Source organism: Maniola hyperantus, chromosome 13, assembly GCF_902806685.2.
Source record: "Maniola hyperantus chromosome 13, iAphHyp1.2, whole genome shotgun sequence".
Lineage (NCBI taxonomy): Eukaryota > Metazoa > Arthropoda > Insecta > Lepidoptera > Nymphalidae > Maniola > Maniola hyperantus.
Genome location: NC_048548.1, coordinates 14,042,072 through 14,064,787, shown reverse-complemented (window position 1 = coordinate 14,064,787; position 22,716 = coordinate 14,042,072). Strand labels below are relative to the sequence as shown.

Genomic DNA, 22,716 nt, shown 5'->3' with positions numbered 1-22,716 from the left:
GATCAAGTGGGGTATCATATGAAAGGTCTTAACGTATGCATTCTTAAACAGATTTTTATTTAATTTTATGCGTCATTTTATGAATTATCGTGCAAGATGTCGAAAAAATACGACTGTAGTACGGAACTGGTACGTGGTGGAAAAGTAAGTAGGTACCGCCCACAGAATTACCACTTAAAATTACATAAAATGTTTTTGAGTTTTACAGGTCTCGTGTACCTCAATTAATGGCAGTCACAACGAGCATTGAAAAACAAGTCGTACAATAAAATAACTTAACCTAAAGAACATACCTAAGCTATAAAATTCAAAATGAATGCGAAATGCGAGTCGAACTCGCGCACCGAAAGTTCCGTACTTTGGGAGGATTCGTGTACTTATTATGTTCCTCAAAATAATTATTATCTGTAAATGTAAATATTTTTCGTTTCTGTGATATATTCTGTGTGTGACAAATGAACGATTTTTTTGCATTTTTTCCTTCCCTTAAGCTGTAGGATCTTATTTCTTGCCAAATAAGATTTTAGGTCAACGGGAAGTAGGTACTCTGATTGCTTTGATTTATTTGCGAATATCATTACATGTCTCATATTAAATGGTCGTATCTTTTTATTGCGTTGACTTAGAAGCTTGATTTGTTTACAGCCGCAAGAGACTGTAGATCTGACTATTTTACACTAGCTGATGCCCGCGACTTCATACGCGTGGATTTAGGTTTTTAAAAATCTCGTGGGAACTCCTTGATTTTCCGGGATAAAAAGTTGCCTATGTCAATCTCATGCAAAAACTCACATAGATCTGTTGGTCCATAGTGACGTGATTGAAGGACAAACCAACAAAAACACACTTTCGCATTTATAATATGGGTAGTGATTAATTTCAACTTGATAGGTACCTAATCCGTTCCTAAGAACTAGGGTCTTTAACTCATGACAGAAATACAGACGGAAAACGAAGTGATACTTTAAGGGTTCTCTTTTTCTTATGAGATACGGAACCCTAAAAATTGAGTTCAGAGAAGCAGAACGTTAGTACGAGATTTTATGTCTCACCAACGTTGATAGTATTCGGGTGTCGAAAACCTTCAGCATAATAGTAAACTGGATCTTAACTGACTTGTTGTAACTGTAGATGTGTAGACAAACTTGAGCTTTAAGCTCAAGTTTGTCTACACATCTACAACCAGCGCTCCAAGCGCCCATTTTACTTTGACGATATTGTGTTTCGACTCTCGAATTCTAGCAACGTTTGGTGAGACGTAAAATCTTATACTAAGCGTACAGAACGTTGTTAAATGCCGGGAAATGGTAGGATCGAATTCCGAGAAGTACTTACGGATCGCGCCATCTTGCTGCAAATAGTAGGTATGTATTCTCATATGAACGGGCACTTGAGACTTGGCTGCACCAACACACGGCCATTCCAAACTTAGATTCGATTCAATGCTATTTAGAATAGGTATTAGAACGTTTAGATTAATTAAAGTAAAATTTAAACTGCTTAATGGCGCCGAGAATAAACTAAATTTAAAGTATCTGCATCTTTTTCTTTTTAATATTGCTAGAACGGGACGAAACAAAATTTTACATTTAAATACTCTAAATTATAGTTCACGCTACAAATTTAAACAGTAGGCTCGCGACTGTGCGCTAAAATCTAAAATCACGAGTTTTAACATCTAAGAATTAAATCTAACACTGTTAAACTGTGTCTGTCCTTTTCACATTACATTAGTAAGAAGAGAATGCGAATACTCTAAAATTAGGTTGTGCTCAGAATCAGTACCAATTGTACATATTATATGACTTTTAAGTAATTAAATATCACTTAACGGTGAAGGAAAACATCGTGAGGAAACTTGCACTCCATATTCTCCATGTTCTCAAAGGCGTGTGAAGTCTGCCAATCCATACTGCGCCATACTTAGAACTAGGGCTAAACTGTTCTCATCCTGAGCGGAGAACCGTGCTCAGTAGTGGGCCGGATCATAATAATTATGAGATTCATAAAGGAAAATCTAGACTTATTAATTAACAATATAGGATCTTAGACTGTAGTCGTCAGCACTAGACTGAAGTTTCGAGCTGATGGTATATTTTTATTTCAGCTGACGTCAAAATGACGTCATTTCGATGTTAATGAGACATGGTTCCATCGCAATAGCAATTTGCGGGACTTATAGTAACACTTACAAATCTAATAACAAACAGATTTGCCATTCAAATAAAATAAATAATTTCGATAGGCATACAAATAGTTGCCCAACAGTATTTATTAAACTCCGATTCGCTTCCTCATAAAACAAACATGGCGATCAAAACTCGATGCCGCGAGTGATTCATCGAGTTATAACGAACCGAATATCGATATAATTATATAAATATCGAATACATAAACCGGAATACACTCCAAATGATGTTTGTATCGAGTCGAGTGGCGCATTAATTGGGAGCTCTCCAGCCGTCTGTCTGTTTGTCTGTACGTTACGGCTACGTTGCGAAACGCGAGTCTGAAAGCTCTTGAAAAGTCGGTTACTTTGCTTGATGTTTCTTTTGATGGCTAACCGATTATTAATGTAGATTTTCATAGACTCTTCCGCGTGGTTTTAGATTTTTAACCGACTTCTAAAAAGGAAGTGGTTCTCAATTCAGCCCGTTTTTAGGGATCCGTACCTCAAAAGGCAAAACGGAACCCTTATAGGATCACTTTGTTGTCTGTCTGTCTGTCGGTCTGTCAAGAAACCTACAGGGTACTTTCCGTTGACCTAGAATCATGAAATTTGGCAGGTAGGTAGATCTTATAGCAGACATTCGGGGAAAAATCTGAAAACCGTGAATTTGTGGTTACATCACACAAAAAAAATTAAATTGTGGTCATGAAAAAATATTGCTATTTTCAACTTTCAAAGTAAGATTACTATACCAAGTAGGGTATCATATGATAGGGCTTTACTTGTACATTCTAAAACAGATTTTTATTTATTTTAAGGCATAATAGTTTTTGATTCGCGCGTTTGGAACCCTCGTAGCTTTAGTTTTAAGTTTGCGTAATAATTATCACCACTATATCTTACAAATGTAACACCATACCAGACTATCAATACGAGTAATTTATTACCTATTTTGAATAAATCATTTGACTTTGACTTTGACTTTGATTTATCGTGCAAAATGTCGATAAAATACGATTTTAGTACAGCGAACCCTCAGTGCGCGAGTCTGACTCGCACTTGCTTAAATCAATGTATGTACACGGATTTTTTTTAATAATCTCATGGAAAGTCTTTGATTTGCCGGGATAAAAAGTAGCCTATATCTATATCACTCTTGTATACTATATCCATGAAACAAATTAAGTTGATCCGTGGCGGCGTGATTGAAGGACAAACCAACAAACAAACACATTTTCATAATACCTACTATGTACAGATTATTTATAATATTAAATATGAATTTTGTTAATATAATGAAACTACTAAAGATGGGCGTTATTGGCTATTTCTGGCAACGGTTAATCAACAGTTATTTAGTTTCAATACCAATATTGATAACCGTTGCCGAATATCGGTATCAGAGTTGTGTTTCAACTAATTTAATATGCGCAACGCGCAGCGGTTTCCGTAGTAGTAACTAAGCTAGCTGCCGTATCAATACCGTCTGTATAGCTAGCGCGCGCATATTCACTAAAATAAAACCAATTTTACTTTCATGAATATCGTGAAGTCATCACAACCTTAAGTTCATAGCAGCAAAGTTTAATTATAATGATCATTGACATAGGTCAAACTATAGTGGACGCCTGCACGAATAGTTTGACACAATCCAGTTAACCAAAAACATTTCACGAAGATTGATAAACCAAAGAGGACCTTATCTCTATTACTCTAAGGCTAACTGTATTAAAATTGATAGATCAAAGTGTAATGGACAAGTACTTGTACAGTTAAGCCTTAGCTTAATAGAGATAAGGTCGGCTTTGGTTTATCAAGTTCTTAGTTACTAAGCCGGTAGCCAATAACCGCTCCTTCTCAGCTTTCAGTGAAAAAAAGAAAGAGAAGGCATAATTATTGCGTTTCTAGTTACCAAATAACCAAACAATGCATTGTCAGTTGCCAGTTGGCAGCGTTGCGTTGTCAGGTGGTTCGTCATAGATGTGAGCTGATAACCGTTGTTAGCTACGACAATAACGCTACGGTTCGCTATAGGCACGGCAGCGGTTTTCAGTTAAGTTAAGCTATAGCGGACACATGTCTAGAAACTACCTATAATTCACAACGTGTCGTACAAATTGCTAGTGTAAAGCAAAATTAAAAAGTTGCGTCAACGGAAATGGACGCGCACTCTCAAGGGGTTTTTGTTCCACGTGACTATGATGATTTTACAGGTGGCATGGTGTAGAATACGTGAAAAGCCATTTCATATGTAACACTAGCTACCTTAGGTATTTAAAGTAGGCTGCGAAAAGTCACGAAACAAAATCTCACAAGAATAAAAAAATTTGTTTGAAAATTTAATAGGTACTTTACTAAATAGTTATAAGTATAGTATGCGTTAGTTAGCTTGAAAAATTCGCTTCTCTATTAATTGTGGTTCCGACAAAAGTTTTACAGTAATAATTTACAATTACGTTAATGAAAAGTAAAGTGAAATATGGAATATAAAGTACAATAAAGTACTCACATTTTACGAGGTGATTCCGAGAATACGACGTTACAGCGTGCTTTCGCTTGTAATTACGTTCGCTTCATGAAGTTTTATAAAGGAACCGGCGACAGACCGGGCCGGTGATGTCATGCTTAGATAATAGGCAGTGGCGTGCACAGGGTTTCAAGTCAGGGTAGGCACTAGTTAAGTAGGAACCTGTTCACTGGTAGGTCATAATGAAAAATAAGCATTGAGCTATTACAACTGGGGTAAGCAGTGCATTTATGCCTCTATGGCCTGCACGCCACTGATAATAGGGTCGTTATCTGTTTGTATCGTTAATGAGAACGTGAATATCTACTTATGGACTTCAATAACCGTAAAAAACTATTTCACGTGGTGAGAGATAATACTAATCTATACTAATAAATAAAACCGGCCAAGTGCGAGTCAGGCTCGCGCAATGAGGGTTCCGTACTACAGTCGTATTTTTTCGACATTTTGCACGATAATTCAAAAACTATGATGCATAAAAATAAATAAAATTCTGTTTTAGAATGTACAGGTGAAGACCTTTCATATGATACTCCACTTGATATAGTCACTCACTTCGAAAGTTGAAAATACTAATTATTAGTTCATGACCACAATTTAATTTTTTTTGTGTGATCTAACCCTAAATTCACGGTTTTTCAGATTTTTGCCCAAATTTCAGCTATAAGAGTTCCGTTTTTCCTTTTGAGGTACGGAACCCTAAAAATTGAAGTGTCTGTCTGTAATATCGAAATAACTACCTCATATTAAGCTCGTATGGTTATTTGAACTGTACCATAACTGAATCACTCGTTTTTAAAAAGTTTGCCTGTCTGTCTGCTGAACCTATTTTGACGGGACTTTCACAGACAAATAGAGGATTAACCAAGAAGTAACATAGGCTACGTTTTTAACCGAATTTCAAGAAAGAAGGAATTGTGTTTTTCAACCTATGTACACCAAAATCTCCGAGATTACTGAACCGATTTTCGCATTTATAATATGGGTAGTGATTGATATAATGGTGATAATTAATTAATTACGTTAACTGCGTTACATTAACTACGTTAAAGCTACGAGGGTTTTAATTCAAACTCGCCCTGGTCTGAGAAGAAACCCACAACAAATTCAGTTGGGTATTCTTTTCAATATCATCATTTTTAACAATACCACTTAAAACCTCATCTGAACTATTTATTAAGTAATAATAAATTAAGCCCAAAAGTTATTATAACTTTTATTAACAATCCATCTGCTCGTCTATTAATCTAGATTACTTTTCAATTAAATAATAAATTATACACATAATAAAAATTTTTTACAAAAAAAATAAAAACCGACTTCGATACACAAACACTAAAAATTGAAAAATAATTTAATTTATTACCGAATATATTCTGTATACAAGAGTTAATACAGTTCCATAATAATACTTTTTGGTGCCGGTGCCAATTAGCTTTAGCTGCGCGAATCGTCTAGACTTCATATTTTTATGAGACTCCACAATGGCACCTCATTGGCACCGACCCCAAAAAATATTATTATGGAACTATATTAACTCTTGTATACATAATATATTCGGTAATAAATTAAATTATTTTTCAATTTTTAGTGTTTGTGTATCGAAGTCGGTTTTTATTTTTTTTGTAAAAAAATTTTATTTCACAATTTTTAGTGGCCCCATGGAATTATGCTATGACTGGTTAAAAATCTACTGTTTACTAAGCTATTACACTGATCGCGAGCAATTTACTCTTATCCGTTGAGGAGTTCCAGTATCTATCTTCGAAGATGTTCATCAGATCTTCACCAAATTTAAATGGGACCAACTTTGAACTATACCCTTTCAAACAAAAAAAGAATTTTCAAAATCGGTCCAGGCGTCTTTGAATAATCGGGGAACATACATAAAAAATAAAAAAAAAATAAAAAATAAAAAAAAAAAAGATTCCGACGAATTGAGAACCTCCTCCTTTTTTTGAAGTCGGTTAAAAAAGTACTAAAATAGATAGGTACTACAATGAAACATTAATGTTCGTTTCGACTCTTAGCAGTAATAACATTACAGCCCTTAAGTGCGCTAACGAGGGCCGGAAAAGGCAATATTCGGCTCACCACAGCTTTCATTAGCTGACTCGGCAAATATTGTGACGTCATGCCAATATTTGTACAGTCTGGCTACATTGGGATTCCTTTTTACCTCCATTAATACGTCATCAATAATGATTTCTCTATTGCCACGTTCTAAGCGACGAACTTGATGAAAATGAGTTGAGTTGACGAACTTGATGAAATATTAATGAAATGTCTCTTCTTACAACTCTACATAAAAAATGAGAGTTTAATATGCAACCATAACTAACTACATAAGCTCGGCCATTAGATAATGTAGATTATTTTTCAATTAAATAACAAATTATACATATAATAAAAATGTTTTAAAATAGATAGGTACATTAAAATACTGATGTTTGTTTCGGCTCGTAGCTGTACCATAGCTAGCAAAATTTAAGCCCGATCCGACCAGTAGTTTGAGCTGTGCGTAGATAGATCAGTCAGTCAGTCAGTCAGTCACCTTTTCCTTTCAATATATAAAAATATATTCAGATGAAATGTCTCTTTTTTACACGAATGTTTTCATGGTTCATGTATGTGAATTTCTGTATACCTCCATGGCATTATGTTTGGCCATTAATTTAGATATAGATTAGTTAATTTAGATAAATAATAGGACATTTCCCTTGTACATGCAATTTCGTACACAATGTTATCATATAATTCGGCGTCAGTGCCGGAAATACCCTCTTTGTTGTCGCCCGCTTTAAACGTTTCCTTTTATTTAGCGAAAATGAAACGAACACTTTGTTGAGGCGCAGGCCGCTTCTGGGGCCTTGTTATGAGGGCGGTTTTAAATTGAACAATTTTCTGTAACCTTTTTGAAATTTTCTTGAAATTTAATTTTTCACTTTTGTATTTTATTCTAATCTTGCGATGAATTTTTGAATATTAGCTACTAGCTAATGCCCGCGACTTCGTCCGCGTGGAATTAGGTTTTTTAAAAATCCCGTGGCAACTGTTTGATTTTCCGGGATAAAAAGTAGCCTATGTCACTCTCGAGCTCTTTATATATACCCATGGCAAAATCGACAATCCATTGCACCGTTGCGACGTGATTGAAGGGCAAACCAACAAACAAACACACTTCCGCATTTATAATAGGGGAAGGTAACCCACTAGATTATAACATGGGGTTATTCAAGGGGCGGACCAACAAATTCCTAAAAGGCCGGCAACGCATCGGCGACTCCTCTGGTGCTGCAAATGTTCATGGGCGGCGGTAATCACTTAACATCAGGTGACCCGCCTGCTCGCTTGCTCGCTATATCTATTAAAAAAAAAAAAAAAAAAAAAAAAAAAAAAAAGGTACTGATTTTCTTTAACCTTTCTGAAATTTTAATTTTTCACTTTCGCATTTTATTCTAATCTTGCGATGAATTTTTGAATATTAGCTATTATTCAAATTCATATTAGCGACCCCGTGGATATAGCTTTTCTTAAAATTCCGCGGAAACTATTTGATTTTCCGGGATAAAAGGAGAGATAGCTTGTATACCCTGAATTAACACGTCATCATCATCTTCATCATGATCAACCCCCATCAGCGGCTCACTGCAGAGCACGGGTCTCCTCTCAGAGTGAGAAGTCTACCACGCTGGCCAACTTCACACACCCTCAGGCATACAGGTTTCCTCACGATGTTTCCTTCACCGTTAAAGCAAGTGATATTTAATTACTTAAAACAAATATAACATCGAAAAGTTAGAGGTGGGATCGAACTCCCGACCTCTGATTAGGAGGCGGACGTGCTAACGTTAAAATTACGTAGGTGAGTACGTAGAATTAACGGATAGGTCATTGAGTGTAGTCAATCTGCTCAGTCATTGTGGCGTAAAGAAGTAACAAACATACAAACTAAACAAAACATACTAACAAACATAAAAAATAAAATTTTAACGATACAATGCAGAAGTCAAACCGCTGTATGTATATTTTACAAACGAATTTCCTCTTGTGGCCTAGTCTATAACCTGTAGTCCCATAAATCATACTAAACCGTGCTTACTTCTCGTAGACGCCCCATAAATCTACGCCGTAGCAGCGTTGCGTAGATACCGGTTACGGGCTACGGCGTAGCTCGTAAAACCTGTTACGATATCGTGCGGACCTTCCTCGAGTGTTTTGATACCAAATTATATCTTATGGCACTTGTATACAGAGTTCATGTCGCTATGATATAATCTTCGCATAAATTAGATAAAAATGAGAAACTGTTCTTGGAACGTGCCAAAATGTGGCAAGTTGTAAATATTGTAGACTAAATTAGGTTTTAGGAATTAGGTTAAAATGTCAGCCTCCTATTCGGGAGTCCGGAGTTCGATTCCGGGCAAGCATTTGTGACTTTTCGGAGTTATGTCCGTTAAAAACAAATACTTAAATATCACTTTACTGTTTAACGGTGAAGGAAAACATTTTGGAAGGAAGTCTGCACGCTTGAGAGTTCTCCGCAATGTTCTCAAAGGTGAGTCAAGACTGTTTATTCACACTTGGTTAACGTGATGGATCATGGCCTAAACGCTTCTCGGGATAAAGTTGGGGCCCTATAAATCAATTAGAGCCTCGATAGCTCAACGGTTAAAGGAGCGGACTGAAAACCAAAAGGTCGACGGTTCGAACCCCGCCCGTTGCACTATTGTCGTACCTACTCCTAGCACAAGCTTTACGCTTAATTGGAGGGGAAAGGGGAATATTAGTCAGTAATGAACTTGGCTAATATTCTATTTTAAAAAAATTAACTATATTATGTCAACTTGCATGAAGTTGAATTAAAGTTGTTAACAAAAATATTCATTTCCGCTCTACTCCGTCTGTATGCGCTGGCCCTAAGAGGGCAACGAACTACAAGCTGACATCATTAGAGAGTAACAAGATTGTGTCCCGCGGCGACCTCACATTTTCTCTCAAAATATTCTTCTCGAAATATTGTACATTACGTGATTATATACTGAACCCAAGTCAGAGAAAAATAAAGATACACTGCTGTGCTGCTAAACTAAAAATGTTCTCTCTCATTGGTACTTGCAGGCATTGTACAGTACGTGGCAGAAAATAATGTACATCAACCTTTAGAATGAGATTTCGGCTTCGTAGAGCGTTGTCTCTGTCACTCATCCTTATGTGACGTTTTGTCGGTCTCAACGACAAAGACAAAGCTCTACAAAACCGCTATCTCTTTCCAAAGATCGATGACATTATTTTCGGCCGCGTACTGTAGGGTCATTGTGTTATTAATACGAACAGAATCCGTGTATATCTGAGCGAACCAGTTTCATTGGAAAAGTGATGAGAAGATGGTTTTAGAGTGTTTTTTTTTATTTTTTTAACGTAGTAGCACACGCCGGGTATCCGCTAGTATTTGATAGATTACAAGTTTTTGCAAAACAAAATATTACAAGAAGCATGAATTATTGCGTAATAGCCCCGCAAAATTAGCATGAAAATAGCTGTTATTTTCAAACAATGGAAAGCAAACCCACTGTGTTTAGTCGACCATCAGTCAATGGTTGATGTGTGTCCGTCAGCGCATGATTCTGATTAAACTACGTGGGAGGTACCTACGTTAATATACAAGGAAATTATAATGCGAGGTACACTTTTGACTTACGTAATAAGTCATCATCATCATCATCATCATCAGCCTATGGACGTCCACTGTTGGACATAGGCCTTCCTTAAAGAGCGCCACCACACCCGGTCCTCAGCCTCCTCACCCAGCCACTTCCCGCCAGCCTCTTTATATCGTCCCACACTACGCTTGCTTAAACGCGGTCTCCACTCAAGGACTTTCCGGCTCCAACAGCCATCGCCTCTACGACAGGCATGAACTGCCCACTGCCACTTCAGCTTGCTAATAGTACCCAATGCGAAATATACTTTGTTTGTTGGTTTATTGGTTTGTCGGGTTTGTCCTTCAATCACATCACAACCGAGCAATGGATCAAGTGATCTATGTAGATAAGTATAGTTAAAGACCTGGAGAGTGAGGCAACTGTTTATCCCGGAAAATTAAAGAGTTCCCACGGGATTTTTAAGAACCTAAACCCACGTGGACAAAGACGCGGGTATCAGCTAGTATACATCTATAATACTTTAAAACTTATAAGCACTCGGAAATGTAGGTATCTATCAATGAAATTTTTTTGAAATCGGATGAGTAGTTTCGGAGATTATCTCCTACATCCTTACACATTTTACCTCTTTATAATATTCTTTCATTTTACGGGATAAACAGTAGCCTATGTCCGTCTTCGAGATGCAAGCTATCTAGTCTGTATCTTGTCAAAATCGTGGATGGGCCGTGAAAAGGTAACAGACAGACAGGCCGACACGTTTGCATTTATATTGCTGGTATTTAGAATTCGTAGGTATGGATATAACAGACAGTTTTCATAACCGTTGACCTTTTTACCCATAGAATTTGTTATGAATAGAAGTGGGCAAGTAAGTTTGTAGAGCAACAAGCCTGTGATAAATTATGTCTGGCGTACTAAGGCTATGGACACAAATTGAAGAAGTTGCGTCACGAAGCGTCGCTAGCCATACACCATCAAGTTTACCGTCAAGTTTGGAGAAGACTTGAAGCGGCGGCGTCTATCAATAGGGATGGGCGAGCTACTAGTCAAATCAGCGACTTTTTTCAAACGTCAATACGCTTTCTTAGTAAAGGAGCTTGTTTAAAATACACAGATAGTGACGTCATAAACGTTTGACATAATTTGACGTACTTTTTTAATTAAAGAAAACTTTAACAGCTGACGGGGATTTTACGAATTTTGGATAACCTTCTTGTTAATCTAGACAACGCTCTACGACACCGCTATCTCTTTCTAAAGGTCAATGTACAATATATCCTGCCGGTAACTGTACATGCGCGTTTCGGTGACGGCTGGTCGGGGTCACTGCCGTCGCGCTTAGTGTATCCAGACCCTAACTGGCATATCATTATCTCTATTACGCAATCGGCCCACGGCCCGCGCCTTCTCTTTACTTATTATGCTTATTATGAAACTCATCGCGACGAAAAAGGGACACGTAAACTCCATTAATTATCTGTCAAACTTTTGACACACATTTTTTTGTGTATTTTTAGGGTTCTGCACCAGAAGGGTGCCAATTGGACCCTATTACTATACCTACTCTATTCACGGAGAGAAGTTAGTATAGGGCTCTCTGTTACGTAATCTAAATATAGAAATCGAAAAGGTGACATGACTGACTGACTGATTTATTAACGCACAGCTCAAACTACTGGACGGATCGGGCTGAAATTTGGTGCAGATAGCTATTATGACGTAGACATCCGCTAAGAAAGGATTTTTGAAAATTCAACCCCTAAAGGGGTAAAATAGGGGTTCGAAATTTGTGTAGTCCACGCGGACGAAGTTGCGAATAATTTTTGAATATTAGCTACTAGCTGATGCCCGCAACTTTGTCCGCGTGGACTCAGGTTTTACTAATCCTGTGGAACTCTTTGATTTTCCGGGATAAAAAGTAGTCTACATATGTCATTCCTTCCCCGGGATGCAAGCTATCTCCGTAACAAATTTCGTCAAAATCGGTTGAACGGATGGGAAGTGAAAAGCTAGCAGACAGACAGACAGACTTTCGCATTTATAATATTAGTAAGGATTTACTGTGCTCACGAACAGTTACATAAAGAAACTGTAAAAAAAATACTAAGTATATACACAATTTACACTTACGTTACAGAAACAGCAAGTAATATTTCCTATCCAAATATGACGTAGAAAAGGGAAAAAATTGAGATTTCCAGATCTTTCAGCTGACGACGCTATTTGAATAAAGTACGAACCAAAAGAGGCCGGGAAAGAAATTGGGCTGTCAGTTAAGGCCCGGTTTCATTTCAATTCAATTCCCATCTTGCGAACTTGTGACTTACCCAAGTACGGGGTACCAATATTGACATTATACAGGGTGTAACCAGAACGCTAGAGATATCTTAGCGTTATTGTTATACTACCTAAACATAATTCAATACCAATAACTATTTGCCTCATTTTATAGTTTTAATGATTTAGTATTTTTCAAACACGCAATGTAAGCGTGCAAAACTTAGGTCAATGCCCCACCTACGACGCGGCATTGACTCCGAGTGACCTACTTATGCAACGTTCGTTGACCTTGAGCGTCAGTCAGATGTTTTATTTGAATTTACGTGAACGTTAACAAAATATAAGATTTTAAATATATATTTTTTTGCGTTTTTTGTGATATCATATCAGTAATCATCAGTCTTTATATTTTCGACGAGTGAATGCAATAGCCATGGGCAGTCGCTAGTGAAACAACTCTAAAAATATTTCAATTTTTAAGGCAATTTTACGGTTGCCAATTTTAAGTGAAAAAACCATAAAGAGAAGCTCATAAAACCATTATTTCCTCCATTGTCGCAGTATAATAAATAAGTCCCATAAACGGAGAACTAGATTTACAGAATAGCGGGAACTTATTGCCTCATATTGTACTCGAGCCAAGGAGGCTACGAGTAATATCTTTTAAACTGTTCTTGGCACTATGTCTGACTTATATTATTACTAGATGATGCCCGCGACTTCTTGTTAGCAAGAAAGATGTTTAAATATAAAAAAAAAAAATAAAAAAAAAAAAAAAAAACTCAGAAAAGTAAGAGATGCTTGCCTGGGATTGAACCCCCAACCTCCCGAATAGAAGGCCGATGTCTTAACCACTAGGCTATCAGCGCTCTAACCGCACCGTAAAATATATTAAAGCTTACAGCCGCACTCAGAGTCGCTAATCGTTAGTTAAGATTGAGTTTGAACGAGACAGATTTATGTGAGAGATATAGCTCTGCCTCGTTTTAACTAAACTTAAGTAACGATTTAGCGACTCTGAGTACGGCGGTTAGTCAAAAGATTTCAGTAATTACAACTAATCCTTGTGCTTCAAAGAAGGACTTATTTAAGAAGAGCTTAATAAGCTCCTTTGAAACCTTAAAAGCCTGTAACTCAAATTATATTGCTATAAGTATGCTGCTACAAGATTTTTAGCATGTCTACGTAGCATCTCAGCTACAAAGTGGCCCTCTACGGCAACTCTAACCGATGCACGATGCTTCAAAAATGTTAAAAATACTCGTAGCTTTGTAATATCGTATGTTCTACATAATATTTTGAAAACCTACATTATAAATTTTATAAAATTCAAAACGATGAACAACATGACATAAATTGATTTTGAGTCAAATCCATATCCATACTAATATTATAAATGAGAAAGTGTGTCTGTATGTCTGTCCGGATGGAATTCAAAAACAGACTAGTAGGCGAAACATCGCATTCACAAACCTCTTCATAGAAGGACAATCAAGTTCGACGTTGATTCACATACAATTAGTTTCAGGGACAATAATACATTTCCCGGGACAAAAACGAGGACGTTATAAATCCGGGACACAACCCTACGCGAAACCTACTTACTTGCTACTTGTAATAATATTTTCCACTCCAACTTGTCTCGAGCAGGCTTTGTTAATGTGAAGTACCAGACTTGCTTAGTTTCTTGTTCCCCACTAATTTCCACACTGAACTGTCGTAAGACTTCTCAAGAGGTACTCCGTCCAAGATAACTACAGGCGTTTTATGTTCCCCTAGTACCTATAGCTCTATACTAGCTTTCTCTCAAAGAAAAAAACCGCGCGTGTATGTGTGTGTGTGTGTGTGTGTTTGTCCATGTAGCGTATAGCCAAAGAAATTTTAAGTACTAATATTGTTCATTACTTTCTAAGTCCATGCTCATGTAAATATATAAAAGAAAAGGTGACTGATTGACTGACTGACTGACTGAATGACTGACTGATCTATCAACGCACAGCTCAAACTTCTGGAGGACGGATCGCGCTGAAATTTGGCATGCAGATAGCTATTATGACGTAGGCATCCGCTAAGAAAGGATTTTTGAAAATTCAACCCCTGGGAGTGAAATAGGGGTGTGAAATTTGTGTAGTCCACGCGGACGAATGCGAATTTCCCTTGGACGATCTAGAATTTCCCCAAAGATTTATAGAGGTGTATGCAAAACATATTCACATTTTTTATGTTAAAATTTGTAAAACATTAAAAACATTCCCATGGGAAACGGCACGTGTAAGCTAGCGACTAACTTAAATAATTATGCGAGTAATTTTTCAAATAATAAAAGACCTATTTCAAAATAAGGCTTGCTTACTTTTCGACAGTAAATAAGATGTTGAGAGAGAGGGAAAGTAAAATGGCCAACTAAACAATAATAATCCACATTAATATTATAAATGCGACGTGTGTCTGTCTGTCTGTCTGCTAGCTTTTCACGGCCCATCCGTTCAACCGATTTTGACGAAATTTGGTACAGAGATAGCTTGCATCCCGGGGAAGGCATAGGCTACTTTTTTACATAGGCTAGGCTTTACTATTTTATCCCGGAAAATTAAAGAATTCCCACGGGATTTTTGAAAACCTAAATCTACGCGGATGAAGTCGCGGACATCATCTAGTAACTAATACACAAAGGTTCGCGAGTTGAAAACAAAATAGATTGTCTGTTCTTGAAATGCCATTTCTCAAGTCGAGATAACGTCTTGCTTTTCATGATGCCTTGGTAGAATCAGTAGAACGTTCTTGTACGTAGGTACAGAGTCCCGTTGGATTTTTGGTTATAAACGCGATGCCCCAAGAGATCGTGGGTTAAAATATAGAGCAAACATTTTGTGATTTTTATCTGACTACGGTGGCGAAACATTGGAAGAGTTATTTTTATATCTCCACTATTGCGTAACATATCCTTTTACGAAAGTAATTATTTCTTTCCACAAAATATTTGTCTATATAAACACGCCATAAAATTTAAAGGGCAACATTCTAATCGATATTAAAGTTAGTTCAACTGCCCTTTGACATGCCACAGTAGTTTCCTATCAAAGTAGTTCGTCATAAATAGCAACTACAGGTGACTACAGTGCGACAAGGCTATCATGGCGCGTGGCGAAAATCGGAACTAACATTGCCGTCAAGTGTCCCCCTACGATTCACGAGATACAGCCCGACAGGCAGACAGACGGATTGACGGACGGACGAACAGCGGAGGCTTAGTAATAGGGTCGCATTAAAGTTTTGCATCCTTCGCGTACTGAACCCTAAAAACAAGTGGCATTTTCCAGTATTGCAAGTTTCTAAAAATTGACTATCAGTTAGCCTTAGAAAGACTAGCTATAATTCTATAACAGCAAAGTAAAATGAGTACTTGTCTAAAGTTAGTTGCTAACTCCGCGGCGACGGGCGACGGGCGACGGGCGACGGGCGACGGGCGAGCTGTCCAACTGTCATGAAGTTAGCCGATAGAGCCTGTATTTGACACGCGCGATATTCACTTAGGCGTGCTGCACACGGCGGATCGGCATTAATCGGCACAGCCGCTAGCCGGTAAAATTGAATATAGATATTACTATAGCTGATGCCCGCGACTTCGTCCGCGTGGAATTAGGTTTTTTAAAAATCCCGTAGGAACTCTTTGATTTTCCGGGATAAAAAGTAGCCTATCTCACTCTCCAGACCTTCATCTATACCCATGCATAAAATCACGTCAATCCGTTGCACCGTTGCGACGTGATTGAAGGACAAACCAACAAACTAACAAACAAACACACTTTCGCATTTATAATAAGGGTACTGATTGCTTGGTTCGGCTTTGCTGTTCAACAAATAATGCCGAATCGAATGTGCCAAGTGTGTAGCACTCTTAACAAAGATAAATAGAGGCCCGGCTTCTCTGATGCCATAACATAGGATAATCTACGCGATAAGAAGGTTATTATACTAAGTACCGCCTACTTAAGCCGAGCTTTTGATATTTAATATCCATCCAACGCCCAAATATTAATTATTATGTAGGTACTAGCTGATGCCCGCCAGTTCGTCCGAGCGGATTTACGTTTTTAAAAATCCCGCGGAAACTCTTTGATTTTCCGGGATAAAAAGTAGCCTATGTGCTAATCCAATGTATAATCTATCTCCATTCCAAATTTCAGCGAAATCCGTCCAGTAGTTTTTGCGTGATCGAGTAACAAACATCCAAACATCCACACTTTCACATTTATAATATTACTAGACGATAACCGCGACTTCGTTCGCGTGGATTTGGGTTTTTAAAAATCCCGTGGGATCTCTTCGATTTTCCGTGATGAAAAGTAGCCTATGTCCCTTCCCGGGATGCAAGCTATCTCTGTACCAAATTTCGTCAAAATCGGTTGAACTGTTGAGCCGTGAAAAGCTAGCAGACAGACAGGTACACACTTTCGCATTTATAATATTAGTATGGATAAGTATGGATTAGGATTAAGGTCGTTCTAGTCCAATCTATACTATTATATAAAGAGGTAATGTCGTTAAGTTTGTTTGTAGGGGGTAATCTTTAGAACTACTGAACCGATTTTAAAAATTCTTTCACCAGTAGAAAGCTACATTATTCCTGAGTGACATAGGCTATACGGGATCTTTAAAAACCTTAATCTACGCGGGCGAAGCCGCGGGTATCAGCTAATATTTAATAAGGTCTTAGTTGTTAAGATTACGACCTCATATTTAGGCGGTCTGGGTTCGATCTCGAGCATGGACCAATAACTTGTGCGTATACACTTGTTTTAAAGGAAAACCTGCGTGCCTGTGAGTTCTAGGACAGATGGACAGACAGACAGACAACAAAGTGATCCTTTTTCTTTTTGAGGTACGGAACCCTAAATTCAAACTGAACTGAAAGTTCAAACTACTGGACGGATCGGGCTGTTTGACATGCAGATTGCCTATTATGACATAGGCATCCGCTAAGAAAGGATTTTGGAAAATTAAACCCCTAAGGGGGTGAAATAGGGGTTTGAATTTTGTGTAGTCCACGCGGACGAAGTCGCGAGCATAAGCTAGTAAATAATATCTCTTTAGCACATGGCTCAACTAAACAAACCGTTTAGGTAAGTCGTGTCAATAAACCCATAAACCATTAGAGAATGGGAGCACATGGACTTGCGTCTTAATAACATCGCCGGTGGACTCGACCGCCAGTAGACTCGACCGCTAGCGGGTTATATAGTTGCAGTTATAATACACTAAAACACTAACCCGTTTCTTGCTATATTAAGAACTATTACTATTGGGATCAGCTCGGCATATTTTCGATGAACACTTCCTGAATCTTGAAAACTTAGGCGGGCAGTAACCCTGCAGCATCAGGATTGAAGAGTTGGATCCAGAAATTTTTATGGGACTACCACGGAAACTTCCTCTGTTGATTTAAAAAAAATTGCAAATCGGTCCAGAAACCTCGCAAAATCGATGTACATACATTTAAAAAAAAAAAACCGGGCCGAATTGAGAACCACCTCCTTTTTGGAAGTCGGTTAAAAATTAATAAAAATCATTTTTTTTTTAAATTTTCAACCCCATAAACTACCGCTATACAAAAATTACGTCATTTTATCAGTCCAAGACCCTATTCTTACCCTTAATCATGGGCATGATGCAAGATGGCGCCATGCCAATGGGTCCGAGATAAGATAAGTGAACGAGCTGAACTTTCCATTTATTTATGTTTAATTCACAGCCGACGTTGGAATCTCGGGGTTTTGATTAATGATGACATGAACAAGTATCTGCAATATTTTATTCTTGTGTGTATGAAAAAGGGATTTGAATATTATATTTTCTTCCTCGTTTCTAATACGCACTGCTAGAATATGGAAACCTTCCGAATTCAGTTTCCTCGCCAGCTATGATATTGGAACTTTCAAACCTATATATACCTACTTAAAAAAACATTATTCATTTATTCACGACCCCAGTGGTCATTTAAATACCTAAATAAGTAGACGAAGTCGCGGACGTCATTTATATTATACTAGGGGATGCCCACGATTTTGTCCTCATGAGTTTCGGTTTTTAGAAATCCCATGGGAACTCTTTGATTTTTCCGGTGACGCTGGCACAGTAGTGGACATAATATATCTAGTAAAACCGGCTAAGTGCGAGTCAGACTCGCGCACCGAGGGTTATGTACTCGGGTATTTTTTCGACATGCATAAAAATAAATAAAAATCTGTTTTCGAATGTAAAAATAAAGCTCTTTCATATGATACCCCACTTGGTATAGTGGGGTGAAAAATAACAAAGTTTTTGTGTTTGAAATTCAAAATTACGATACTATTTAGAATTTCACTTTTCAGTCGTCCATCCAATTATCCTCAATTAATAAAACATATCAGGCCAGAGAACGAATCACATAAATCTGGACCATTGCTCTTATAATACCTTATGCCAGGAGCGATCTTAAAGCGAACATGTTTCAACTTTCAACTGGGTTATTGTTCTTAATATGAGTTATAAAAATCATAATGCTCTTCCACGTTCGTAACCGAGTTTAAAAAGGAAAGCGGTTTTAAAATGAATATTGGTAAGTAAATTAGGGTTCCATACCTCAAAAGGAAAAAAGGATATAATAAGATCATTTCACTGTCTGTCTGTCTGTCTCTCCGTCTGTCTGTAGATGTGTAGACAAACTTGAGCTTTAAAACAAGGCTGTTAAGATCCAGTTTACTATGAGGCGAGAGTGTTTCGACACTCAAATACTATCAACGTTGGTGAGACATAAAATCTTGTACTAAGCGTACGTATGTAGGTCTTTAAACGTTTCCGTTTCGGAAACGGAGAACTTGTTGTAAGTATAAATAGAAAATCGATAGCGCTCCGCCAAAGTTGCGAGAGATTTCTATTGGCATTTTCCTACTCCGGGAAGTTATGTTTTAAAATAGTGATATTTCCTAACTCAGGTACCTACTGAAAGTTTATTTTATTGAAATATATAAAAGAAAAACTCTCTCTGTCTAATCAGAAATATTTAAATGCTTATAACTTTTTTGTTATTTGATCGATTCAATTAGTTTTTTCAGTTTACTTTTATTTTTATCCTAGTTTATAATAAAGTAATAAAAAAATTGGAATCAAATACCCAATTGTGCCGCAGGTGTCAAACGTGCTCAACAAGTCGCCAAAGACTGGCATCCCGCCAAGCTCGGCCGCTGACTCAGCTGCCGCAAAAGGCAACTTACTATTTCCTCAAACATATTTATAGTAGCGCAGCCATTTAATCTGGATTACCTAGAATGATACAGACTGTGATACCCTTGAAGATTGTGGCAGGCTGGTTGCAACTAGCAAAGCTATTTAATTAAAGTCAGATAAGTTATCTAATAAGAATAACGTTTAAAGAAAGAAAACAAAGAAAGAAAGAAAAACGTTTATTTTGCAAAGCTGTGCCACACTTAGGTTATCCGCGGCGCCTTTTGACTTTACTGCTCAAAGTAATTAGACTTTGAGCAGTAAAGTCAAAAGACCTCAAGCAGAGGAAGCGCCAAAACAAACTATGTCATGTATGGCACAACCCGAAAAAAAGGTCCCGACTCAGCATAAATGCTATATGTACAAAAAACATACAGCGCTATTAAGCTGCGTATAGTGCATACATTTTGAGAAAGGATTCACCATGTTTTTCGTCTAACGTCTCTGTGCGTTATGACCATTGACCACTTCCCAATGTGTCAACTGTCATGTCAAAAGTACGACTTTAGCCCGTAAGCTAAGGGTAAACCCAGAGATAGGAAATATATCACAGAAATATATGGAGATGGCGGAATCTAAATATATAATCTAAATATATAAAAGGAAAAGGTGACTGACTGACTGACTGACTGACTGACTGATCTATCAACGCACAGCTCAAACTACTTGACGGATCGGGCTGTTTGGCATGCAGATAGCTATTATGTCGTAAGCATCCGCTAAGAAAGGATTTTTGAAAATTCAACCCCTAAGGTGGTAAATAGGGGTTTGAAATTTGTGTAGTCCACGCGGACGAAGTCGCGAACATAAGCTAGTAGACTATAATGCTGTGTAGGCCGGGTGCCATCCGCCATTTTGTGACATGGGTCTTGATAATAAGTACCTACCGTAAATTGCTATTGCACTGGAACCATGTCTCATTAACATCGAAATGACGTCATTTTGACGTTATTTGTCGTATATTTAAGTTAAAAAAATTCATGTACCGAAATTGTAGTCACATAGTAGATAGTAATAAATTAAGTTACATAGGAAATGCTTATCTCTAAATAGAGAATAGCACTAGTGCTGACGTCACTAAAAAGCGGCCACGCGCATTAGCAATTTGAGGGACTCAAAGTATTTCCCACATGGACGATACTTCACAGGCGCACTCTCTAATGGGCAGCCATTTTATGAGATTCCTTTCTTATGTCGATTACTCTTGCTCTAGATACTGATCTCTTCATTTAATCACACAGACAAACTAGAAGCATAGCTCTCCATCGCCCACTAATTGATTAGCATAATAATGACTAGGACACATTGACAGAATGGATAGGTTCCCTATTATACGCCGGAACCCTGAAAAGCAACAAGTTGCGTGGCACTTGCCTCAGAGCTCGGTAATCACGGTAATCGAAAGTAAAATCTATGATCGTAATCTCGCTAATCGAGCACCACTTAAGGGCTGTTCAGATTAATGAGCGCTGAGAACCCTTCATTTTTTCCACTTAAAAAGTTTTTAAAAACTGTGTACGTTACGCGTTGCATCGTTGAATTTAATATTACCCGTATTTTTGACGGATTTATGTTTAAAAAATCATCATCATCATCATCAACGGATAGATGTCCACCGCTGGACATAGGTCTCTTGTAGGGACTTCGGTCTTGCGCCCGCCTGAATATCCAGCGTCTCCCTGCGACTCGTGTGATGTCGCCCGTCAACCTAGTGGGGGGGTCTTCCAACACTGCGTCTTCCGCTGGCCCGATTATTATCGGACCTACAAAAAGTCTGATGTGGGCGGACCGCCTTTTAACAAGTTTATGGTCTTAAAATAACATACTGATTCTCTCAATATTGTGCGTACAAACTAACATATTCATCGTACAGAACCCTCTTCATGCGAACACAACTCGCACTTGTCCTGTCTTACCATCTCTGGTTAACCAAATATGTCGAAAGATTCGCTATTCACTTTACACCTTACGACCTTTTTGGTTTGGTTATAATATTTCTATTTAAGGCAATGGTCCGACCGCCGACGATGAACGAGAAACGAGTAGAACTAGAAACTATAAACTAGTTGGCGATCAGCGGGAAGCGAGTGTGTAGTTTCGATAGTTTCGTCGCCGGGCTATAAGCGAGTGTGCAATTGCGACGAGCGATTACTCGCGCCATTCGCCCGCGGTCGCTCAGTCCTGTGCAAACCTGCGTGCCCTTTACACGTGTATATTCGCTGAGCGAGCTTATTTTTAAAAGCGACAAAACTAGTAAAGCGAGTCGTCGCCGGCAGTGTGACAGTCAGAAAGCTACTTTTGGTATATGCATCTCTTTCGTTTACACGGAATGTACATTTATTGTGCGTTTCTTGTGAGGGAAAATCGCCGATAGTCATTTTCTCGCCGGCGCGGCGGTTGGACCACTGCCTTAAGAGGGCGCACTTTTCCCTTTTTCTTGTCGGGAGGAAAGGTCGGATGAATAATTTAACAGCCATGAGCCGACTCGCTTGGGTCTCTGATGTCTTGGTATATTTGGAAGTAATCCAATAATTTCCAAGTTTATTTACCCCTTGAACAACTTAGAAAACATAATTTGAATTTGAGAGAAAACTTTTGGACCGTCGGAGAAATTAAAATAATAATTATTTTCAAAGTGGAAAATTACCAGGGAAAATTGAGAAGTCTACGTAAAAAAAATTGAACGGAATTCCATTTTCGATATAGTCAACTGTCATGTCAAAAGTATGATTTTAGTCCATATTTTAAAGGTACTTTTGACATCACAGCTGACCTATAAAGTTAAAATGATGTGTGAGAACTCATTT

General features: G+C 37.9%; 1 protein-coding gene across 1 annotated transcript in view; it reads left to right on the top strand.

The window, feature by feature from the left end:
- LOC117987684 (uncharacterized) overlaps positions 1 to 22,716 on the top strand; it is an 80,583-nt gene that overhangs the window by 25,414 nt on the left and 32,453 nt on the right. The window lies entirely within an intron of this gene.